Source organism: Dendrobates tinctorius, unplaced genomic scaffold, assembly GCF_039654945.1.
Source record: "Dendrobates tinctorius isolate UK_male_01 unplaced genomic scaffold, ASM3965494v1 ptg000020l, whole genome shotgun sequence".
Taxonomy (NCBI): Eukaryota; Metazoa; Chordata; class Amphibia; order Anura; family Dendrobatidae; genus Dendrobates; species Dendrobates tinctorius.
This window is the reverse complement of record NW_027361688.1, coordinates 39,662,562-39,687,638: the sequence shown is the minus strand read 5'-3', so window position 1 is coordinate 39,687,638 and position 25,077 is coordinate 39,662,562. Positions and strand designations below refer to the sequence as shown.

The 25,077-nt window shown below is 48.3% G+C and overlaps 1 long non-coding RNA gene across 1 annotated transcript in view; it reads left to right on the top strand.

Moving 5' to 3' along the window:
* Positions 1–360: 360 nt before the first annotated feature.
* LOC141083650 (uncharacterized) overlaps positions 361–25,077 on the top strand; it is a 231,390-nt gene continuing 206,673 nt past the window's right edge. The window contains exons 1-3 of the long non-coding RNA XR_012230775.1: positions 361–667; positions 4,833–4,931; positions 5,075–5,187. This is a non-coding gene — a long non-coding RNA (uncharacterized lncRNA). The remainder of the gene's footprint in view (positions 668–4,832; positions 4,932–5,074; positions 5,188–25,077) is intronic.

The following is a 25,077-nucleotide window of genomic DNA, read 5'->3' as shown; positions in this document are numbered from 1 at the left end:
CCCGTACACACACGCGGCTCGGCTCCGTACACCCCGTACACACACGCGGCTCCGCTCCGTATACGCGGCTCGGCTCCGTACACACACGCGGCTCGGCTCCGCACACCCCGTACACACACGCGGCTCGGCTCCGTACACCCCGTACACACACGCGGCTCCGCTCCGTACACCCCTTACACACACGCGGCTCCGCTCCGTACACACTGTGAACCCCTCCTGACCCCACACATACACTTCCCCTCATCCAGCACAATGACAAGCAGCACAGCGGAGTCCTGCAGACACTGAGGGCCCTCATCACAGGTCCTGTGCATAGAGAAGAGATTAGAGCGACGCCGCTGCTCCAATACCAGCGCACCGCCGGCTGCCACAGCAACGCGGTCTCAGCCTGCAGTCAGTGCAGTGCCTGAGTCCCGCCCATCCGCCCCGCGCGCGCTGTCTCCGCTCTGTGTGTGGCCGGCCGCTCACACTCTCCTCTCCCGCCCTGGCGTGGCCATTTTGTTTTCTCTCATGTTATGTACGCGCGCTGTGGCTGCGGGGAGGGCGAGCGGCGAGGCCCTGTCTGATGTTAATCAACCAGCCCAGTGGGGCAAATGCCTCTGCCAGCCTGCCCCTGCGTACCAGACAAGGCACACAGAGCCCTCTCAGCTGCCTCCTCCTCATCGAGGTGAGTGTGGCGTGTGTGTGTGTGGAGAGGACCAGTGATGGCGGTGATGGGAGGAGGGAATGATGGAGGTGGTGGAATGGGTAATTTCAACATTTCTACAAGAAGGGGATCATGATGGGGCATATTTCTGCATGAAGCGGATCATGATGGGGCATATTTCTACATGAAGGGGATCATGATGGGGCATATTTCTACATGAAGGGGATCACGATGGGGCATATTTCTGCATGAAGCGGATCATGATGGGGCATATTTCTACATGAAGGGGATCATGATGGGGCATATTTCTACATGAAGGGGATCATGATGGGGCATTTCTACATGAAGGGATCATGATGGGGCATATTTCTGCATGAAGGGGATCATGATGGGGCATATTTCTACATGAAGCAGATCACGATGGGGCATATTTCTGCATGAAGCGGATCATGATGGGGCATATTTCTACATGAAGGGGATCATGATGGGGCATATTTCTACATGAAGGGGATCATGATGGGGCATATTTCTACATGAAGGGGATCATGATGGGGCATTTCTACATGAAGGGATCATGATGGGGCATATTTCTGCATGAAGGGGATCATGATGGGGCATATTTCTACATGAAGCGGATCATGATGGGGCATTTCTACATGAAGGGGATCATGATGGGGCATATTTCTACATGAAGCAGATCATGATGGGGCATTTCTACATGAAGGGGATCATGATGGGGCATATTTCTACATGAAGGGGATCATGATGGGGCATATTTCTACATGAAGGGGATCATGATGGGGCATATTTCTACATGAAGCAGATCATGATGGGGCATTTCTACATGAAGGGGATCATGATGTGGCATATTTCTACATGAAGTGGATCATGATGGGGCATATTTCTGCATGAAGGGGATCATGATGGGGCATATTTCTACATGAAGTGGATCATGATGGGGCATTTCTACATGAAGGGATCATGATGTGGCATATTTCTACATGAAGGGGATCATGATGGGGCATTTCTACATGAAGCAGATCATGGTGGGGCATATTTCTACATGAAGCGGATCATGATGGGGCATATTTCTACATGAAGTGGATCATGATGGGGCATTTCTACATGAAGGGATCATGATGGGGCATATTTCTGCATGAAGGGGATCATGATGGGGCATATTTCTACATGAAGCAGATCATGATGGGGCATTTCTACATGAAGGGGATCATGATGGGGCATATTTCTACATGAAGCGGATCATGATGGGGCATTTCTACATGAAGGGGATCATGATGGGGCATTTCTACATGAAGCAGATCATGATGGGGCATATTTCTACATGAAGTGGATCATGATGGGGCATTTCTACATGAAGGGATCATGATGGGGCATTTCTACATGAAGGGATCATGATGGAGCATATTTCTGCATGAAGGGGATCATGATGGGGCATATTTCTACATGAAGCGGATCATGATGGGGCATTTCTACATGAAGGGGATCATGATGGGGCATATTTCTACATGAAGGGATCATGATGGGGCATATTTCTACATGAAGCGGATCATGATGGGGCATTTCTACATGAAGGGGATCATGATGGGGCATATTTCTACATGAAGGGATCATGATGGGGCATATTTCTACATGAAGGGGATCATGATGGGGCATTTCTACATGAAGGGATCATGATGGGGCATTTCTACATGAAGGGATCATGATGGGGCATATTTCTGCATGAAGGGGATCATGATGGGGCATATTTCTACATGAAGCGGATCATGATGGGGCATTTCTACATGAAGGGGATCATGATGGGGCATATTTCTACATGAAGCGGATCATGATGGGGCATTTCTACATGAAGGGGATCATGATGGGGCATATTTCTACATGAAGGGATCATGATGGGGCATATTTCTACATGAAGCGGATCATGATGGGGCATTTCTACATGAAGGGGATCATGATGGGGCATATTTCTACATGAAGGGATCATGATGGGGCATATTTCTACATGAAGGGGATCATGATGGGGCATATTTCTACATGAAGCGGATCATGATGGGGCATTTCTACATGGAGGGGATCATGATGGGGCATATTTCTACATGAAGGGATCATGATGGGGCATATTTCTGCATGAAGCGGATCATGATGGGGCATATTTCTACATGAAGGGATCACGATGGGGCATATTTCTACATGAAGGGGATCATGATGGGGCATTTCTACATGAAGCAGATCATGATGGGGCATATTTCTGCATGAAGGGGATCATGATGGGGCATATTTCTACATGAAGTGGATCATGATGGGGCATTTATACATGAAGGGATCACGATGGGGCATATTTCAACATGAAGGGGATCATGATGGGGCATTTCTACATGAAGCAGATCATGATGGGGCATTTCTACATGAAGTGGATTATGATGGGGCATATTTCTACATGAAGTGGATCATGATGGGGCATTTCTACATGAAGGGATCATGATGGGGCATATTTCTGCATGAAGGGGATCATGATGGGGCATATTTCTACATGAAGGGATCATGATGGGGCATATTTCTACATGAAGTGGATCACGATGGGGCATATTTCTACATGAAGGGGATCACGATGGGGCATATTTCTACATGAAGGGGATCACGATGGGGCATATTTCTACATGAAGGGGATCACGATGGGGCATATTTCTACATGAAGGGGATCACGATGGGGCATATTTCTACATGAAGGGGATCACGATGGGGCATATTTCTACATGAAGGGGATCACGATGGGGCATATTTCTACATGAAGGGGATCACGATGGGGCATATTTCTACATGAAGGGGATCACGATGGGGCATATTTCTACATGAAGGGGATCACGATGGGGCATATTTCTACATGAAGGGGATAACGATGGGGCATATTTCTACATGAAGGGGATCACGATGGGGCATATTTCTACATGAAGGGGATCACGATGGGGCATATTTCTACATGAAGGGGATCACGATGGGGCATATTTCTACATGAAGGGGATCACGATGGGGCATATTTCTACATGAAGGGGATCACGATGGGGCATATTTCTACATGAAGGGGATCACGATGGGGCATATTTCTACATGAAGGGGATCTTGATGGGGCATATTTCTACATGAAGCGGATCATGATGGGGCATTTCTACATGAAGGGGATCATGATGGGGCATTTCTACATGAAGGGGATCATGATGGGGCATATTTCTACATGAAGGGGATCATGATGGGGCATATTTCTACATGAAGGGGATCACGATGGGGCATATTTCTACATGAAGGAGATCACGATGAGGCATATTTCTACATGAAGGGGATCACGATGGGGCATATTTCTACATGAAGGGGATCATGATGGGGAATATTTCTAGATGAAGGAGATCAGGATGAGAACATAACTACTGGCTATAGGACCATTCTAATTGGGCAGATGATGAGCACAGTAATTAAAAGATAAAGTGTGTACCTGCTCCTAGTTTGGCGGCTGTTAGCAATCTCAGCACCTGAACCGCCAGCGATTTTTTATATAATACTAGATGTGTGCCCGATGCTATCGCAGGGCAGTAAGATCACAATGGGGGCAGCTTTTTGGCGCTGGGGGTGGCGGCTCACCCACTTCCGTGCAGTCCCAACCGGCATGAAAGACGGTGTTTTGCGGCCTGTGCTGGAGATGGTGTGCGGCACCACCAGAGGGTGGCGGCACCCAATCTCCAATACAGGCCTCAAACCGCTGTCTTTCCTGCCAGCTGTGACTGCACGGAGGTGGTTGGGCAGGCAGCGGCGGGATCCGGCGCGTGTAGTCAGGGGGTGGGTCCTGGCAGGGGGTCCGGCGGCGGCATCCCTCTCATTACTCCCCCCTCATTACACCCTCTCATTTTACCCCCTTCATTACACCCCTCTCGTTATACCCCCTTGTTACACCACTTTCACAGCCTCGTGATTGCAGCTGTGGCCTGTATCTGAGAGGCATCGCTTGGGTGTACCAAAATGGCGGTCGGCGTACTTCCGGTGCGGCGCGATGGATTGTGGGATTCGAGGGCATCCAGACTGAAGTGGATGACAGACAATTTAAGGCAATTATATATATGTATATATAATTATATATATTTTGTCAAATGTGGAGCCGCAGCAAATATTTATATTTTTTCAGATCACGGTGAAGCCTCCTTGCCTGCCATTCTTGTCAGGTGCTATCCACAAGCCAGCCATCTCCATGCCAGGATTCAGAAGTCAGCAGCTGCCAGATACAGTAAGTGTTATCACATTTTTGTGACTGTGGCTAGAGATAACAGATATTCACACTGTGAAATATAGCAGTGGATTTGAATCTGCTTGCCTTCTATGCTAAAATCTATCTATCTATCTAATATTCTACATTTTTTTCCCATAAAGATCAATCCAATTGCTGTGTCTGGAAAGGGCAGTGTGAGGGGCTCAGTTTCGGTGTGTAATAAGCACGCATGAGCTTGGAGCCCCCCTGCTGAAAAGAAGAGAAGACTGCAAAGGTAAGTTTAAAATCAATGAATTGTTTTCATAATAGAATTGATCATCAGGGTTTAGGGACGGCAAGCGCTGTACAGGGAAGAGAGTTGGCAGCTGCGGACTCTCCTATGCAGCGCTGCTGAGTAGTTCTCATTGACTTTGAATGAGGGCAGCGCTGCAGTACCTTGAGACGGCCACTACACATTTTTCATCAGACAAAATAGCCCTGGTGGCACTTCATCATAAATAACTGGGTTTTAGGTTGCAGTTTCGGCACGGTCTCAGAAAGTTTTGCCATCACTGACCTAGGACATCTGACAGACAAGCGCGGCCCATAGGCCTTATGTACTAAATCTGTCTAGCAGAAGAGCAGGCCTGGTTGTCCATAGCAACCAGTGGGAACGCTGCTTTCACTTTCTAAACTGCTGTGGACAAATAAAAGCTTCACTGTGATTGGTTACAGAAGGCAACAAATGACTGACTGCCATCTCGCGCTACAGGGATGAGGACGGATTAGTCCTTGGAGTAATCTTAATAGAATGTGCTGCTATAAGAATGACTGTATTAACAATCCACTTTAAACATTAATTTAATATGGCGGGAGGGGATACACTAAATGAATGTTCTAAAATCAATATAACATGAAAAAATGAAAGTAATTGAGGCAGATTTATGAAATTGTGTTGGCCATTTCAACCAATCACAGCGCGGCTTTCATTTTTCAAGAGGAGAGTACTTACATCAGCATCGGCACCCCTCACCTCACACGCCCCCTGGAAGAAGCGAGTAGCGAAATGGCGCCCATCCGGGGGTGAGGGAAGTGCAGTCCGGGGCCACACAGAGTCTTATATCATCCCTGGAATGGCACAGCTAATTGCACGGCGCACCACAACTCTGCTAACCAGGTAAAGAAAGCTAGAACATGTGCACATTATTGATAGAAACTGGCATTTTGCAGCAAAGGTTTCATTCAACATGGGACTTGATAGTTTTGTAAATTTTTCCCCCTATTACATTGTCATCTTAAGTCACTTTCTTCAACCTTTAATTTAGATCTATAGACAGTACATTGGTTGAGTCATTGCATCAAATCTGAATTCTATCCCCAGTGAATTCGGTAATGGAGGCCTTTTTAATTTTAACGAAGAAAAAGCTTAAGGGAATTTTAACAATTATTTTGAGCTGATCATTAAGTCCTTAGCATATGTTGCTTTTGCGTTTTTTGCCATATTTCTCTCTTTTTTTTTTTTCTGGGCTTCCATCTGAAGCCTTGAAAAACAGGATTAAGCTGGATCCCCTAATGTGCCATTACCTGTAAGAGGCAGACAGTGTAAAGGCCCCTTTACATTTAGCGATGCACCAGCGATCCGACCCGGTCAGGATCGCTAGTGCATCGCTAAATGATTGCAAGTGAGCCTTCACACCTGAAGATCTCACAGCGATGCAGCAGCGATGCAGCGCACGATACTCACCTTTCACACACAGCGATCCAGACGTCCTCCCGCCCGCCTCCATGCGTCGCACGTCGGCGCCAGCAGGAAGCTGACGACGAGAAATGGAGCCGGACATTCTTGCGCATTCAGCGATGGACAGCGGGGGAGCTGGTCGGAGGTAAGTATCACACAGCGATATCACACAGCGATATCGCTATAACGTCACCGATTTTCGCTAGCGATATCGCTATGTGTAAAACCCCCTTTAGACCTCCCTTCACACGTCCATTTTGTATGACTGTATGCGGTCCATTTTTTAAGGAACACAAATATGGACACATACACCCATTGTATTTATTAGTGGTGCTCACGTTAGGCTTTTAACACGGACTTTGTGTCAGTGTGAAAAACCTGCAGCCATGTCAGGTTTTTTTGCACAGCACAGATAAAATACGTGCTGCATACTGATGACACATCAGCGTGACACATAGCGGCCCCTGGAAAGAAGTAGTACAATTCGCGCTGATCCCAGGCACAGGGTGGTGAAGGCAGCTCTGGTCATTGTCGCCTGGATTCCCTGTGATCAGCGCGATCAGGCGACAATGATGGAAGTTGTGTTCAGCGCCCGTTATGTACATCTTGGGTAAAATTAGGAATTGCATTGCTTAAAAATAGTGTGGTCTCCTGCGTAATTTTCATAACCAGCAGAAGGAAAGAACACAACTGGGGGCTGATGTTACTTATATGGGAAAAGGGACAATATCCAAAAAGGTTTCCCGGCTATTAATAACTGCTCACAGCTGTTTGCTTGGCCTTTACTGGTTAGCTTATGGGGGCCCCTCCAAAATATGACTCCCTATAAATTCAAATCAGCAAAGGCTACACAGACAGGCAGCACCTGATTTTTGATCCGTGTATCGATATATTGTCTCATACTCACTTGTGAGAGACTTGCACAAGAATCGTGCGCGTCTCTCGCAAGTGAGTATGAGCCCATATATCGATACACGGATCAAAAATCAGACAAGTCTCCGATATTTTCCATGGTCCACTCGGTTTGCGGTAAAACTCAGATCTGTGAACAGCCCCATCATAGGTACGAGTGCGTTACGTGAAAAAAAAAAAAAAACCCCGGTTCGCACTCATGCGAGAGAAACTGACGTGTGAATGAGCCCCGACTCTGCGCTGTGGTACTTTATTTTAGTTGTCAACGGGCAAAACTACATGAGGGCAACAACAAAGTGTGTGAGACCCTTCAGCTACAAATCAGTCACCTCAGGAGTGTTCAAGGGTCAGAGAATCGCAAGGAAAATGCCTGGAGACTCAGAAGTGTAGAAATGGCCGTCTTACCTGTTGTGGCGCAGTAGCCTAGCTACTGGGGGAGGCAGAGGGGGCCGTTGTCATGGCCCCGTCACATGAAGGGGCCACCGGGAGCCTGGGCCACTTTTACCTTGAGGCTGCGTCTGAGGTGTTAGGGAGAGAGCAGCAAAATGTCGGCTCCCCTGTCTGACAGACTCCTCAGTGGCGGCAGAGCCTCAGTCCCTGCGGTGTATGCTGCTCTCTGAGGACTGACTGGGCCGTTATTAGTTTATTTACAGACATCCATCCTGTACAATATCAGGACTGAAAATTCAAATGTACGACATAAGTGTAGTAGCATATAAAGGGATTTTAACTAACTAAGTCCAGGTCTATATCTAATATGTAATACAGCAACGTTAAATATTATATAATCAACGAATATATAAGACACTGCAGAATAAAGGATATTACAGAAATAAGGCACAAGGATGTAGAAAAACAGGAGAACTCATCATGTTACCTTGGCAGCTGTAGTGTCAGAAATAAGGCACTGGTAAAGAATGTAGATCCCTTTAGGATGTCCCCAGGTGCTACAGGTAATAGTATATGCATTAATAGATATAAAAAGCTCACAAGAAAAGCAGAGTAGGACTAGGTATTAAGGGTGTGGAATATACCTGGTATGTATGCATAAGGGTGAACAAGGGCTGCAATGGCTGTCATAAATTGCTTTCAACCTATATAAATCGAATGGCACCATATGTAAAAGGTCCCTAACACAGTGGCAAAAAGGGTATATCGTATAGTGTACAATTACCTGGGAGGTAGTCGGGGTTAATGTAAGGATGGCACGGAGGCGGCGCTCCTGTGCCCTGACCTGTCCGCTGGATGAGCTAGTGAGAGACTGAGGGGCACATCCGGGCTTAAGAACAGCGCTGTGTACCGCCGGACCGGAAGTGCGTCATCTGGCCCGGAAGTGACACAGCGCTGTAGTGCACAGTGTAACCGGCGGTCGCCACATTTGTTACTGGTATCGCCAGGAAGAATCGGGCGTATTAAAGGCCATAGTTGCAAGACCACATAGCGTAGCCGCGCATGCGCGGTAGTTGCGGCAGTCGCCATGTTAGTTCCTGGTATTGTCAGGAAGAGGAGGGAGTGTTTAAGGCCACAGCTGCAAGAGCACATAGCGAAGATTAGTGATGGCCAGAGAGGCTAACAGGCAAAGGGCACAGGCATGTTGTGCAATATCAGGGCAAGCATGAATTCTTTTAATAAAGAAATAAAAACCAAGGGGCAGCAATCAATCCTGGAGAGGATGCAAATAAGAATCGGGCTTGCAGGGCACATGAATTGAAGGACTGGCATAGTACGAAAAGCTGGAGTAAATCTAATGTCATTAAACGGAGAATGTAGTTAGTAATGTGAAAATACAGAAAACTAGAGAGAAATAAAAATAAAATTATTTGGAAATAAATAAATGAACGAAAATTAAAAAATGAAAAAATAACAGAAAAATTAAGTATGAAAATAATGAAAAATTATGATAAAATCTAGATAGGATGTTGTTTGAAAGTGGCACAAGGATATTATGAACCAGTAAAATAAAGAATCATAAATTTATTGCAACATGATAAATGGAAAAGGATGAAAAATAATGAAAAAAAAAAAAAAAAAATTTAGAAAAATAAAAATAAACAGGTATTGGAGTATGGTACAACTTACCAATTATTGAAGGCCGTCAACGTGTCTGTAAGAACATGATAATATTAGTTATAGGAGAGAAATAATTTCCCTATTTAAGCCCTTTGGGGATAAGGTATCCAACTTATGGATCCAGTACGTTTCTCTTAAGGTACTGTCACACTTAGCGATGTACCAGCGATCCCGACCAGCGATATGACGCAGTCAGGATCTCTGGTACATCGCTAAGTGGTCGCTAGTGAGCTGCCACATAGGCAGATCTCACCAGCGACATCGCAGGGGACGGGGGTCTCTACTTACCTGTCACACCAGGCGATCCTGCGTCCTCCCGCCCGGCTCCACGCGTCACTCGTCCTCACAGCAGGAAGCGCAGCAGGAAGCTGACGACGAGAAGCGGTCCTGAACGTTCTCGCGCGATCAGCGATAACCAGCGGGGGAGCCGGTCGTAGGTAAGTATCAGACACAGAGATGTCGCTAGCAATATCGCTATAACGTCACTAGTTATAGCGATATTGCTAGCGATATCTCTTAGTGTGACAGGCCCTTTAATTTCAATAATCGGATATGGTTGCCTCCCCTCCTAGGTTTAGGTACCTATTCAATTATCTGATATTTCAGTTGTGCAACTGTATGTTTGTATCTGATAAAGTGATCATGTAGGGGTAACCAAGTTTTTCCACAACGTATGGTAGATTTGTGGCTTGTGATCCTGTCTTTAACGTGTGTTGTCTCACCCACGTACAGAAGGCCGCAGGGACGTTTGATTACATAGATCACAAAATTTGAGTCACAGGTGTGATAACCCTGGATTGGAAATGACTTCCCTATACGTGGGTGGGTGACTGTATCGGACTTGATGATGTTCGAGCAAGAAGCGCAATTGAGACAGAGAAAGGTACCCTGTCTACGTGTGGCAAGACAGCGTTGGGTAGAAGTGGGGAGTTTGCTCCCAATGTCGACCCGTATCAGCTTATCTTTAATGTTAGGAGCTCTCCTGTTGCACATTAAGGCAGGGGTGGTAAACGCCTGGATGTTAGGGTATGCCTTTGAAAGTAGTGACCAATGTTTACGGATAATGGAATGGACCTTGGGCATTAAGGGGTGATGGGTATGTACAAAGAGGACCCTTTCCCTGTTGGAGATAGCTAGATCTGAGACCGGTGGGTTCAAGATTCATGTTTTCTCCAGGGCTGTGTGTTACATCACCTGCTGCCACGCTCCCCGCTGCTCCTCCTGTGCCGCTCGTGGCCGCGTCCTCTGCTCCGCCTCACGAGCGCCGGCGCGCTCTCCTCTCCCGGCGCGCTCCCGGTAGGCGCGCGCATCCTCCTGCGTCCTCTCCTCCGCCGCCGCTGCCGGCCTTCCGTGCCCGCCGGGTGCGCCTGCGCACTGCGCGCCACTAATCCTGCTTTCACTGCTCCACCCCCTGTCCCCTCCTGACCCGGAAGCGCTGCTTGCCGCCCTATATCTAGCAGTTCCGCCTCCTGCTCGGTGCCTGACTATCCATTGTGCCTAGCACGGCTTATTCAGGTCCCCTCTGCTCTGCACTTCTCCTGCCTAGCGCCTTGTCCTGTTTCCTCTGTGCCCAGTCTCCCCTTGTGATTGCTCCTTCTGTTTTGTTTCCCTAGTGTCTGCTTCGTCACCGGTCTCCAGCTCCCGCCGCAGGGCCTACCTCTGTCTGCCTGGATCCGTACCTGCCTAACCTAACCTTGTGGCTATCCCTGTTTTCTCCCTACTGTGTCCCCGGGTACCAGCTTCCGCGGCGATAGTCTCTCCGAGGCTTGTCCCAGACGCTCCCTGTATAGGGGGTGGTCCACTTGGCCAGCTCGCCTCGAGGAGGTTCGTCGTCGCGGTCCTGCGGGTTCACTTCCGGTTCCCCTCAGTTCCCCAGCATAACAGTATAGTCAGGCCATGGACCCCGCTGGTGCTCCGACCCCAACCCAAAAAGAGCTCCTATTCTTAAGGGAGAATCAGGCAAGGATAATGTCCTTCCTTAAATCCATGGAGACCCGCTTGTCATCTCTACAGGCCTCTGATCCTGGGACCGCCTCCCAGCTGGGCAGTCTCCAACAGGAGCTGGCTCAGCAGCGAGACACCCAGGCCCATATATTGAATTATATGGCTTCCATAGATAATCGTCTCCTTGCCCTGCAGTCTGTTGCCTCGACTCCGGCCCAGGCGGCGGTATCCCATCCGCCGCCCCGTTTGGCAAAACCCCCGCGTTATAGTGGCGATTCTAAGTCGTGCAGGGGTTTTTTGAATCAGTGTCAGCTCCATTTTGAGCTATTGCCTCTACAGTACCCCACCGACAGAGCCAAGGTGGCCTTTGTCGTGTCCCATTTGGAGGGTGAGGCTTTAGCCTGGGTAAACCCCCTTTGGGAGCGTGATGACCCCTTGGTCTCCCAACTCTCCACCTTCCTTGACTCTTTTCGCAAGGTGTTCGACGAGCCGGGTCGCGTAGCCTCTGCTACCGAGTCACTTTTTAACCTGCAACAGGGCTCGCTCTCCGTGGGTCAATACGCCATTCGCTTCCGTACCCTGGCCTCCGAGGTTGGATGGAACAATGAGGCCTTGGTAGGAGCTTTTTGGCGGGGCCTCTCAGGTCGAATTAAAGATGAATTAGCAGGACGGGACACTCCAACCTCGTTGGAGGATCTAATTTCCCTGGCTATACGCATCGACTTGCGCTTCCAGGAGCGTTCTCGAGAGGCCGCCAGGGATAGGAGGTTTCCTCGTGTTCCAACCGCTGCCCGCAGCCCACCTCGCTCACGCCCTGCCCTGGCGTCGGCATCCCCCGCACCTGAGCCTATGCAAATAGATCGCCTCAAGCCAGTGGAGCAACGCCGCCAGGAGAGGATCACTCAGGGTCTTTGCCTGTATTGTGGGAGTGCATCACACTTCTTGCGTTCCTGCCCTGTGCGTCCGGGAAACGCCTCCGCCTAGGACAGGTAAGAGAGGCCTCCCTAGGTACCAACGACTCCTCTCTACCCTTGACTCTTTCTGTTCTCTTGCACCTTGGTTCCAAGCGTTTCTCCGAGTGGGCTTACATAGATTCAGGTGCGGCTGGAAATTTCATTCAGCTTGAGGCAGTCAGGAGGCTTCGTATTCCGGTCAGATCCCTGGAGACTCCTCGGCAGATTGCATCGGTTGACGGCCAACCCCTGCGGGTGTCCGTTACACAGGTCACCGAAGAATTGGACCTTCAGATCGGCGCCTTGCATCTGGAGAGGATTGCCTTCTATGTGCTGCCGACCCTATCACACACTATCCTGTTGGGTCTTCCTTGGCTAAGAAAACACGAGCCAACCTTGGACTGGCGGTCTGGTGACGTCGTACGGTGGGGACAGTTCTGTCACAGAGGGTGTTTGCTTTCCGTCCAGCCAAGAGACTCCTCTCGGCCAACTTCGGTATCTCCAGATTTACCTTCGGCCTATTGGGCCTATGCGGATGTCTTCAGTAAGAAAGAGGCAGAGGCCCTGCCCCCTCACCGTTCCTACGACTGTCCCATCGATCTCGTTCCCGACTCTACTCCTCCCCGAGGTCGGATTTATCCGCTGTCACCATCAGAGACCCAAGCCATGTCCGAATATGTTCAAGAAAACTTGGCCAAAGGCTTCATTCGCCCGTCTTCCTCGCCCGCGGGTGCGGGTTTTTTCTTCGTCAAGAAGAAGGACGGAACCCTGCGTCCCTGTATTGACTATCGGGGACTCAACGATATTACAATTAAAAACAAATATCCGCTTCCTCTCATCCCGGAACTGTTTGATCGTCTCCGAGGGGCGCAAATCTTTACCAAATTGGATTTGCGGGGAGCCTACAACCTAATCCGCATCCGTTCCGGAGATGAGTGGAAAACGGCTTTCAACACCCGCGATGGCCACTATGAATATCTGGTTATGCCCTTTGGTTTATGCAATGCACCCGCCGTGTTTCAAGAATTCGTCAATGATGTCTTCCGGGACCTTCTCTATTCTTGTGTGGTGGTGTACCTGGATGATATTCTGGTATTTTCCTCGGACCTGTCTTCTCACAGAAAGGACGTCCGTCAAGTCTTGTCGCGCCTAAGAGAGCATCGTCTCTATGCCAAACTTGAAAAATGCGCCTTTGAACAGTCTTCTCTACCGTTTTTGGGCTACATCATTTCTAGTACCGGTCTACGGATGGATCCGGGAAAATTGTCGGCCGTACTAAACTGGCCGCGTCCCCAGGGAGTGAAGGCCATCCAACGATTCCTGGGGTTCGCCAATTACTACCGGCAGTTTATTCCACACTTTTCCTCCCTGACCAGCCCTATCTCCGCTCTGATCCGTAAGGGGGCTAATCCCCACTTCTGGTCTCCTGAGGCCGAAGACGCATTCCGCTCCCTGAAACAAGCTTTTGCAACGGCTCCCGTACTCCATCGCCCAGAGGTCAACAAACCCTTCACTCTGGAAGTAGATGCCTCTGCCATCGGAGCCGGTGCAGTTCTCTCCCAGACGGCACCCTCTTGTCGATTGGTCACCTGTGGCTTCTTTTCTAAGTCCTTCTCCACCCCGGAGAGAAACTATACCATTGGCGATAGAGAACTGCTCGCCATCAAGTTGGCCTTGGAGGAATGGCGGTACCTCCTCGAGGGAGCGGTCCACCCCGTCAGGATCTACACTGACCACAAGAACCTGGCGTACATCCGGACTGCGCAAAGACTCAATCCCCGTCAAGCCAGGTGGTCTCTGTTCTTCGCTCGGTTCGATTTCGAACTCCATTTTCGCCCCGGCGATAAGAACCTCAAGGCAGATGCCCTATCCAGGTCCTTTTTGGTTACCGACTGTGACGAAGAGCTTTCGCACATCGTGGATCCTAGCAAGGTCATGGTGGTTGCTCCTGTAAACCTAACTTCATTGCCGCCGGGTAAGACGTTTGTTCAAGAGAACAATAGGAGGCGAGTCTTACAGTGGGGTCATACCTCCAAACTAGCTGGCCACGGTGGTCTCAAGAAAACCCTCGCCTTCGTCTCTCGTTATTACTGGTGGACCTCTCTTGCTCAAGATACCCGAAGTTTTGTCGCTTCTTGTCCGTCTTGTGCCAGGAATAAAGTTCCCCGACACTTACCCGCTGGTCTTCTTCACCCGCTCCCGGTTCCTTCGGCTCCCTGGCAGCACATCGCGTTGGATTTTATTACCGATCTACCTCGGTCTTCGGGTCACACGGTCATCCTCGTGGTTGTGGATCGATTCTCCAAAATGGCACATTTCATCTCCCTGCCTGGGTTGCCCTCCGCTCCTGAACTGGCGAGAATCTTCATTTCCCATGTCTTCCGGATTCACGGTTTTCCTCAGCATATCGTTTCGGATAGAGGAGTTCAGTTCACTTCACACTTCTGGCGAGCCCTGTGTAAACGCATGGATGTCACTTTGGACTTCTCCTCGGCCTACCATCCTCAAACTAATGGTCAGGCTGAGCGCACGAACCAGATTTTGATAAACTATCTTCGCCACTTCTCCAACGCCCACCACAACGACTGGTCCCACCTGCTTCCGTGGGCCGAATTTGCCTACAACAACCACATCAACGAGTCTACGTCTAAGTCTCCTTTCTTCATCGTCTACGGGCAACATCCCAGTGTACCTCTGCCGGTACCCCCTGTCTCGGGTGTGCCGGCAGCCGATCTTCTGACCGAGAAGTTCTCCAGGGTCTGGCAGGAAACCAAGTCTGCACTCGAGTTAGCGCAGGATAGAATGAAGAGACACGCAGACAAAAGGCGTCTGGATTCTCCGTTGTACCATCCCGGAGATAAAGTGTGGCTGTCCTCCAAGTTTGTTCGCCTCAAGGTCCCCTCATATAAGCTAGGCCCTCGGTATATCGGGCCTTTTGAGGTCATGGCTCGCATTAATAACGTTGCCTACAAACTAAAACTTCCCGCCTCACTGCGAATCCCCAATTCTTTTCACGTGTCCCTCCTGAAACCTGTCATTTTTAACCAGTTTCATGCCTCTGTTGGTCATTCTCCCCAGCCAGTCTCTGGCCAGGATGTCTTTGAGGTCCAGGACATCCTGGCCGTAAAGAGATCCAGAGGGAAGACCCTCTTCTTAGTTGATTGGAAAGGTTTTGGTCCCGAGGAGAGGTCTTGGGAACCCCGGCAAAACATCCAGGCTCCCCGCATTCTTGCCAGGTTCCTTGCCAGTCTCAAGAAGAGGGGGCGTAAAGAGGGGGGTACTGTTACATCACCTGCTGCCACGCTCCCCGCTGCTCCTCCTGTGCCGCTCGTGGCCGCGTCCTCTGCTCCGCCTCACGAGCGTCGGCGCGCTCTCCTCTCCCGGCGCGCTCCCGGTAGGCGCGCGCATCCTCCTGCGTCCTCTCCTCCGCCGCCGCTGCCGGCCTTCCGTGCCCGCCGGGTGCGCCTGCGCACTGCGCGCCACTAATCCTGCTTTCACTGCTCCACCCCCTGTCCCCTCCTGACCCGGAAGCGCTGCTTGCCGCCCTATATCTAGCAGTTCCGCCTCCTGCTCGGTGCCTGACTATCCATTGTGCCTAGCACGGCTTATTCAGGTCCCCTCTGCTCTGCACTTCTCCTGCCTAGCGCCTTGTCCTGTTTCCTCTGTGCCCAGTCTCCCCTTGTGATTGCTCCTTCTGTTTTGTTTCCCTAGTGTCTGCTTCGTCACCGGTCTCCAGCTCCCGCCGCAGGGCCTACCTCTGTCTGCCTGGATCCGTACCTGCCTAACCTAACCTTGTGGCTATCCCTGTTTTCTCCCTACTGTGTCCCCGGGTACCAGCTTCCGCGGCGATAGTCTCTCCGAGGCTTGTCCCAGACGCTCCCTGTATAGGGGGTGGTCCACTTGGCCAGCTCGCCTCGAGGAGGTTCGTCGTCGCGGTCCTGCGGGTTCACTTCCGGTTCCCCTCAGTTCCCCAGCATAACACTGTGGAGTCGGTAAGCCAAACCCCCGACTCCTCAATTTCCCTTACACCGACTCCGACTTTCCGACTCCCACATATATTGCTTATATTTAAGTGAAAAATTTATTGTAGTACAATGTGAACATCAGACATTGAATCATTTTTATGATACAATAATCAAGATATTTAGATAGAACATATATATTTATTGGAATACAACTTTAGAACACAAAAAACTGTAATAAATTGTAAATATGTTTGTCGATTACATATATATCTATTATTTATATACAGTGCCGGCAAAAAAAATCTTTACACTTGCGCAGCAAAAAAACACTTTACATATAAAATCCACATCATAATTTCACTTTTAAAAAGTGTACACAATGGGGGAGATAATAAAAAAACTGTCTAATATTAAAGCTGGCTTTGTTGCAAATATCATCCAATCAACGCTCAGTTTTCACTTCTCTGGTAAAGCGAAAGCTGCACTCTGGTTGTTATGTGCAGCTCAGCCAGTTTTGCTATTAGGCAGTCTTTTATTATCTCCCTCAGTTTTTTATTATCTCCCACAATGGGTTGAAAGAAGCTTAAAATGGAAGAGAAATCCCATGCCTTGGCTGTGCTCGAGAAGGGGGATTCGGTGATTGCTGTAGCTAGAGATCTGGGAGTGTCAAGAGAAGCAATTTATCAACTGAAGCGGTCGGCGGCATCATTGCCTCCTGGGATGGTACCGCAGAGGAAGTCAGGCTCTGGCGCACCTAAGAAGACTTCACCAAGGACTGATAAGCTTCTGAGGCGTGAAGTGATGTCACATCCTTCTATAACTGCTGTTGAACTAAAAAACAAGTACCCTATGCTCCTCCAGAACATCGAAACTAGGACAATTCGTCACTGCCTGCAGAAGGACCTGGGTCTACCAAGTTACCGTGCCGCAAAGAAGCCCCTGCTCACAGCAGCAATGAAGAAGAAAAGGCTTGCCTTTTGTAAGAAATATCAAGATTGGATATCTGAAGAGTGGAAGAAAGTGATGTTTAGTGATGAGAGCACTTTCAAGCTGGTCAGGGGAGGCTCAAAGGTTGTGCGTCGTCCGAGTACCATGTCACTGTATGACCCAAAATATGCAGTTAAGACTGTTAAACACTCTGACAGTGTGATGGTGTGGGCTGCATTCAGTGGAAGCATGGGCAGGGCAGGTTTGTACTTCCTTCCCAAGAATGTAACTATGAAAGCAAGCAATTATATTACTGTTTTGGAAGAACACATGCTTACTTTTTGGGTCATACATCAGCGTGATTACTTTATGCATGATGGAGCCCCTATCCACAAAGCCAAGGCCGTGAGAAAGTTTCTCAGTGACCATAACATTAACATTTTAGAGTGGCCAGGTAATTCCCCTGACCTTAACCCCATAGAAAATGCCTGGAATTTAATGAAAAACAGGGTTCAAGAGACACGACCCAGCAACATCAACAATCTAAAGGAGGTGCTGAAGACACTGTGGGTAAACATGGACTCCGCATACTTAGCCAGCCTTGCTGAATCCATGCCTAAATGACTGCAGATGGTGATAAAATGTAAGGGTGACATGACAAAATACTAATTGTAATAAAATATCCACAATAAAACACTTGAATCCACTTGAATATTAAGATTTTGTGGCTTAATTGAACTTGTAAAGATTTTTTTTGCCGGCACTGTAACACTATGTAATAAACTATGTAAGTGGCAAAAAACAGTTTTCAACAAAAACATACTAAATAACATTTGTGCAGTCTATGAATTTGTTCTAAGAAATAGAATTGCCTCCATCAGATCCTCCTTCATAGATGACCTCAAATCTGACCTAATAATTTTAAAGCCAGAGAAACAACCTCTCTGCACTAACTTGGGTTGGAGGCAAAGCAGTAACCACATGGGCAACATTTCTAACAATTTCCGTGTGTAAAGGAATTGCCTCGTGCACAGTCAGTTTTGATGAATGGTTGAATTTTTCTATTTCTTTGAGAGCAAGTGAAACATTTTGCTGAAATATGGTCAATCTGCTTGCTATAGGAGACGGAGTGAAATCTTTTTCCTTGCGGCAACGCTTTGCCTGCTCTACGTCATCCAAATACTTATCAAAGTCAAACTCCTCATCTGATGAGGATGAAGATATGGCAGCAGCAGCACTGTCAGGACCCAAGTTCTCTTGCGCCTGGCAGTCCTCCTGTAGGCCACTCATCCTAACTGCTACCTCAGTCAGTGCTTCTTTTCCTTTAGTAAGCTGTTGATCATCAAGCAGTTTACAATGACTTGAGTCCACATAAACAGCTGCCAGAAAATTTTTATTTTCCAATAGCTGTGTCTCCCTCCATTTCATTGAAGCAGCAATGCCATCTGCGATTAAACCTCCTCTTTGTGACAGGCAAAATAGCAAGTTCTTCCACTCCCTTATGAAAATGCCAGGAGTTAAATCCTCAGCTTGTAATTGTTTAGTCACGGTAAATGGGTGATTAAGCAATTCCTTCCATTCAGCCACCTGTGTCCATTGACCTTCATTTAGGGTTACCTAAGGATTCGCCATATCTATAAGAAACGGTTTTAGTTCAAGCAATCGCGCAATCATTCAATAAGTGCTGCCCCACCGAGTGGCTTGATAGACAATTGCCCCTTTCCCAGCACGTCTCTTCAAGATGGAATCAATTTTAGGGGTTCTGGCAGCAATAACCAATTTCCTCACTTTTCCAATCAGATTTCCATCATGTCCCTCTTGCAGACTATCTCTTATTGCCAGCTGCAGCGTGTGCACAACTTTCTCACTTTCTCCAGCTCGGGGCCCAGGAATCGGATCCTGTGCAGGGCAGGACAGAGGATGGGAGATTGCCCCCTGCAGTCTGGAGCTGGTGCAGGACGGGAACAATGTAGCATACAAGTGAGTTTTGATAGGTGCGTTCCCCTGCTTCTAGGAGGGGGCAGCTGCCCCTCACTGGCTACGGCCATGATTCACACACAGCGTTTTTTTTTTTGAATCAGATCTTTTTTATTAAACATTCAGGAATCAATACAGAAAGAATATGACATCTTATATAGCTAGTAAAATTTACATTGAGAGCAAATATTATTTAAAGGGTAAAACTCTTCCTGTGTAAGAATAAATAAAAAGAAGAAATCTCAAAACACAGATATTTGCATAAAATTGAGCCTATAAACAACATGGCTCCACAAATAAACAAAAATCAAAATTATACATCAGTGCCTCATTTCAGTGGGAAAACCATCCCCGCCAGCCGCGCCACTCCGCATCATATTTCGCCCCCCCCCGCCCCCCACGGATATCAGGTCCAATCCACCCCAGCTCCCTCCCACCGCGCCACTCAAAATCTACTTCGCCACAAAGGGCACTAGACTTTATTTTCACCCCCCAAGCATCCCCTCATCGCAAGCACAACAGCAACTGGTCCAACATCGCATCCCGTACCAGTGCGCCCGAGGGGAGACCCGGTGACTCCATCCATGGCTGCCAAATTTTGTAAAACTTTCTTAATGCATTTCTTTTTAAATAAGCCCCCCTTTCCAATCTGATGACATTATTTAGTTTATTTTTAAGCTCTGACAATGTTGGTGGCATAGGATCCAACCAATGATATGCAAGTATCTTTCTTGCCTGATACAGGATGCGTGCTATTCCCAGGGCCACTGCAGAGTCCGGGTCAACCCCCTCCTCCCACAAATTCAACAAACATAGACGAGGTGACGGTCGTATTGTGATATGGTATACTTGGGCTATGAGTCCCAGGGTCTGCCTCCAGAAATCCCCAATGTGCCCGCACTCCCACATAACATGCATCAAGTGGGCATCATCCTGCCCACACCTAACACATTGTGTATTGGGCCTAAGTCCCATTTTAAATAATAAGCTGGGTGTTTTATATACCCTGTGAATGAGATATATTTGCGAAAGCCGTTGGCACTCAGAAACCGCCATTTTAGGGACCTGTTCTAGAATATCGGACCACTGGTCCTCCGTCAGGGGGCCAACGTCCCGTTCCCACTTATTCTTAGCAGCAGTCAGTGGATATGTCTCCAGATGGGCAGGTAATAATCTTTTATATAATTCAGAGATAAGTCCCCTAGAAGACTCAGATGTAAGTAGCATATGTAGTGTTTGATTATGTGTCACTATCACCGGATTTGTCCTTCTCTGTTTTTCCAATGCATGTCTTAGCTGTAAGTACTGATAAAAGAAGACGTGCGGGAGGTGAAATTCTGTTCTCAATTGTTCAAAACTCTTAAGAGTATTATTTTGCAAAATTTGTGACACCAGATAAATCCCTTTATCTTCCCATCTTCCGAACCCCACCAGCTTTTTGATCTCTTGCAAATCCGGATTTCGCCACAATGGCCACAATTCCGTAGGCCCATTTATCTTCAAAAGAGACTTACCCCTATCCCACACCTTGAAAATCATAGCCAACGTGGGGTATCGTGCCCCATTTATCTTCCCACCTCCAACCGGCACCCTGGATATTTCCATACCGATCCTTCCCTCACAATATCACCACCATTGTCACACGCCCCGTCTCTACCCCAACCCTTAAGATGTTGCATCTGGGAGGCTATAAAGTATATGAATGGGTTTGGCACCGCCAATCCTCCCTCCTCCTTCCCTCGCTGCAGTATCTCCAAACGAATCCTAGCCTGTTTTTTCTTCCAAATTAATTCCCGGAATAATGTATTTATTTTTGCAAAAAAGTCCCTACAGATCCACACCGGAGAATTATGTATCAAATATAATAATTGTGGCATCATTACCATTTTGATTAAGTTAGATCTACCAATATTCGACAACGGCAGGCGACACCAAGTATGTACTTTTGCTCTAAATCGCTGCAACAGGGGCTCCAGATTCAGAGCCCGAAAATCCTTCGGGGCAGGACTAACAATTATACCCAGATACCTAAACCTCCGAACTACAGGGACCGGTATCTGCAAATCTGAGAAATCCGCCGGGAGAGGGTCTATCGGCATTAAAGCTGATTTGGACCAATTAATCCGAAGACCAGACCTCAGCCCAAATTCTCGAATGACCTCCATTGCCGGCAAAATCGAGGAATGTACCTTATCTAAATATAGAAGTAAATCATCCGCGTACAATGATATCCTCAACTCCACAGTTCCACATCTGAATCCCATTATTTCTCTGGACTTCCGAATTGCAACTGCCAATGGCTCCACCGCAGTAGCAAATAGCAAGGGCGAGAGCGGGCACCCCTGTCTAGTACCTCTCCCAAGAGGAAAAGACTCAGAGACCCTGCCATTAGCCCCAACCTTCGCCACCGGCGAGCCATACAACAGCCTCACCCAATTTATAAATCTGTGTCCAAAGCCCATTTTCCGAAGTACCGCCCACAAAAAACCCCACTCCAAACTATCGAACGCCTTAGCGGCGTCTAAGGACAAAATTGCTCTTCCCCCCAACTCCCCAGAACTATGTTGAATCCCCAAGTATAGTTTCCTAAGGTTCATAGATGTGGCTCTGCCTGGGATAAATCCCGTCTGATCCTTCTGTATAACAGATGAGATAACTCGGGACATCCTATTGGCGAGTACCTTGGCCAATAATTTAACATCTGTTGATAATAGGGAAATCGGGCGATATGAATCCGGAACCTCTGGATCCTTTCCGGGCTTTAATATTAAAACTATCAAAGCTTCCCTCATAGATGGCGGGAGGACCCTCTGCCTTTCAGCCTCTTCAAATACCTTAAGTAGCTTAGGTAGCAGTAAGGGTGCATAGGTTTTGTAAAACTCGCCAGGCAGGCCATCCATTCCTGGAGCCTTTTCATTTTGCATCTGACCAAGCGCCTCCTCCAACTCCTCCAACAGGATGTCCCGATCCAATGAATCCCTATCGCTATCAGCCAATGCAGGGAGAGAGAGAGCATCCAGGTACTGCTCAATCTCAGTCTCCGTGAGACTGCAATCTGATGTGTATAGTCGCATATAATACCTCCTTATCTCACTCACTATGTCCGCACTGTCTGTCACAGGACCACCCGAGTCCGTTTTTAGCCTATTGATATATGAAGATCCGTCCTGTGCTCTAATGACCGTGGCCAATAAATGTCCTACTCCCTCCCCCTCTATAAAATATTTTTGTTTGAGGAAATAACGTTTATTTGCTGCCGCCGACATGAGGTTTTCCCTGAGCGACCCCTGTGCCTTCTCCAAAGCTTTTTTAGTTTCCTCTGTCGGGTTGAGTATCACCGCAGCCTCCGCAACAGACACCTCCTGGATCAGACTCTGGGTGTAGCGTCTATTTTGGCTTTTCCGTGTGCATATTTCTCTAATATATAAGCCCCTGACATAGGCTTTCATGGAATCCCAGACTATGTGTGATGATGCAGAGTACTCATTAAGTTGAAAATATTCTAGAATGGCATCATGCAAAGATCCCCCTATAAGCTGGATCCAGAAGGGATTAAGCTTCCAGATAGGTCTAGATAGGGTGAGGGGGTGTCCCCATGAAAGTGTGACATGTAGCGGCGAGTGATCAGATACACTTCTAGGCAGGTAGGCCACCCCTCGTACATATGGGGTCATGAGTGTATTCCCAATGGCCAGGTCTATCCGTGACATAGCGTGGTGGGAGCTAGAGTAGCAGGAAAACTGTCTGGCTGTGGGGTTTTGGACACGCCAAAGATCTACCATACCCAGCTCCACTAACGTTCTAGCAAATGAGGTTGAGGCTGCATCCTCTGATATGTTTCCCGAATGCAACTTATCCAAATAGGGATGCAAATATGTATTAAAATCTCCTATTAGAAGAGTCGGCGCAGGGGGAAAGGAACCCAAAATAGACAAGATTCTTTTTACTGGTTCGACTGAATAGGGCGGGGGGATGTATATGGCAACCAAAATAAATTGTATACCGTATAACGTGCAAAGCAAACATACAAATCTGCCCCCAGGGTCAACCACTGATTTAGTACATGAGAAGGGGATGGACCTGTGCACCAGCACACTGACACCCCGCGCATGGGTCGAGTACGTGGAATGATATTCATGTGAAACCCATCCCTTTCTTAGCCAATGAATATTATCTTTCACCATGTGGGTCTCAGACATACACAGGATAGCCGGGAGAAATTTCTGCATATTAGTAAATATAGCACATCTCTTATTTGCATCCCCGAGCCCCCTAACATTCCACGCTACAATATTAAGTGATATCGCCATAAGAGCAGACTAAAAAATGAGAAATCGGAACATACTCCACTCCCGAGGGAGAGAGGCAATCTCCACCATCCCTCGGTACAATGAATTGGGCGACACGGCTGACGCACATCACATCCCACAGAACAATTAGGGAATACAACAACAAACGAAAAAAACAAAGGAGGGAGAGGGAGCACCGCACACCAGTGTACAGCGCCCCTACCCCCAAACACAAGTGTAACTTGCACATTTCTCTCAAATAGAGAGAATCAGGGCTAGAAAACTCGCCCAGAGTCCATGCAGGGAGAAGGGTCCACAGCTTGTCACTGTAACGAGTGTCCACAGCAATCCGGTCAGCTCCCGCCCTGAATCCGAAATGGAATGAACAGTAGTAATTATACCAGCATAGCGTCCTAGACAAAAAGGAGTAACAACACCTGGTGGCGAAAAAAGGGAGAACTTCAAGTATTCTTCCTCCTCATGGACCTCTCATTAATATCCAGCCAGGACAGCGCCATTCCCGCCGTATCAAAAAAGTGCGTTTCTCCATTCACATCAATCCGCAGTCTAGCAGGGTACATCATGGAATATGTCACCTGTAAGTCACGTAGGCGTTTTTTAATCTCAATAAATTGCGCCCTTTTACGCTGCACCTCCAGGGAAAAATCAGGGAAAATGGAGACTTTCCTCCCATTAATAGCAAGTTCCTTAATGTCTCTGGATCTGCGCAGGATAGCATCTCTATCTTTAAAGTGTAGGAGCTTAAGCAAGATGGGACGCGGGGGTGCTCCCGGCGGGGGGGCACGCGTAGGGACCCTGTGTGCTCTCTCAATAGTAAAGAATGGGGACAAAACATCTTTACCAAAGGTGTCCATTAGCCATTTTTCAAAAAAGCCAAGTGAGTCAGTCCCCTCCGTCCTCTCCGGAACCCCCACCAGTCGCAGATTACTTCTACGGGAGCGGTTCTCTAAATCATCCACCTTGTTCAGCAGTATTGTAATATTTTGCGTGGCTTTTCCCAGCTCCCGTGTTATTGGTGGCAATTTATCCTCCGTCGCACCAACACGCTCCTCCAGTTCCCCCACCCTGGCAGTCACCCCTCGCAGCTCTTGTTTAATACAGGCCATGTCCTTGGTGACAATCTCCATTTGATTACTTAGAGTGGCCAGTGTGGTATTGCAGGAGTTAATTGCTGCGAGGATTTCTCCCAGTGTGGGCTCAGCAGTCACAGACTCCGGCTGCTCCCCATCCCCCACTCCTTCCTCCTCCAGCACAGGCCCCTGTGTCTGCACATGTTGGGCTGAAGGGGGGCCCAGTTTACTCACTGTTCCCTCCCTGGAGAGATGATCCTCCAGCTCCACGCTGCATCCAGCGTCTGCCTCAGTCTGTGCACTGGGCGATCGAGCAGCA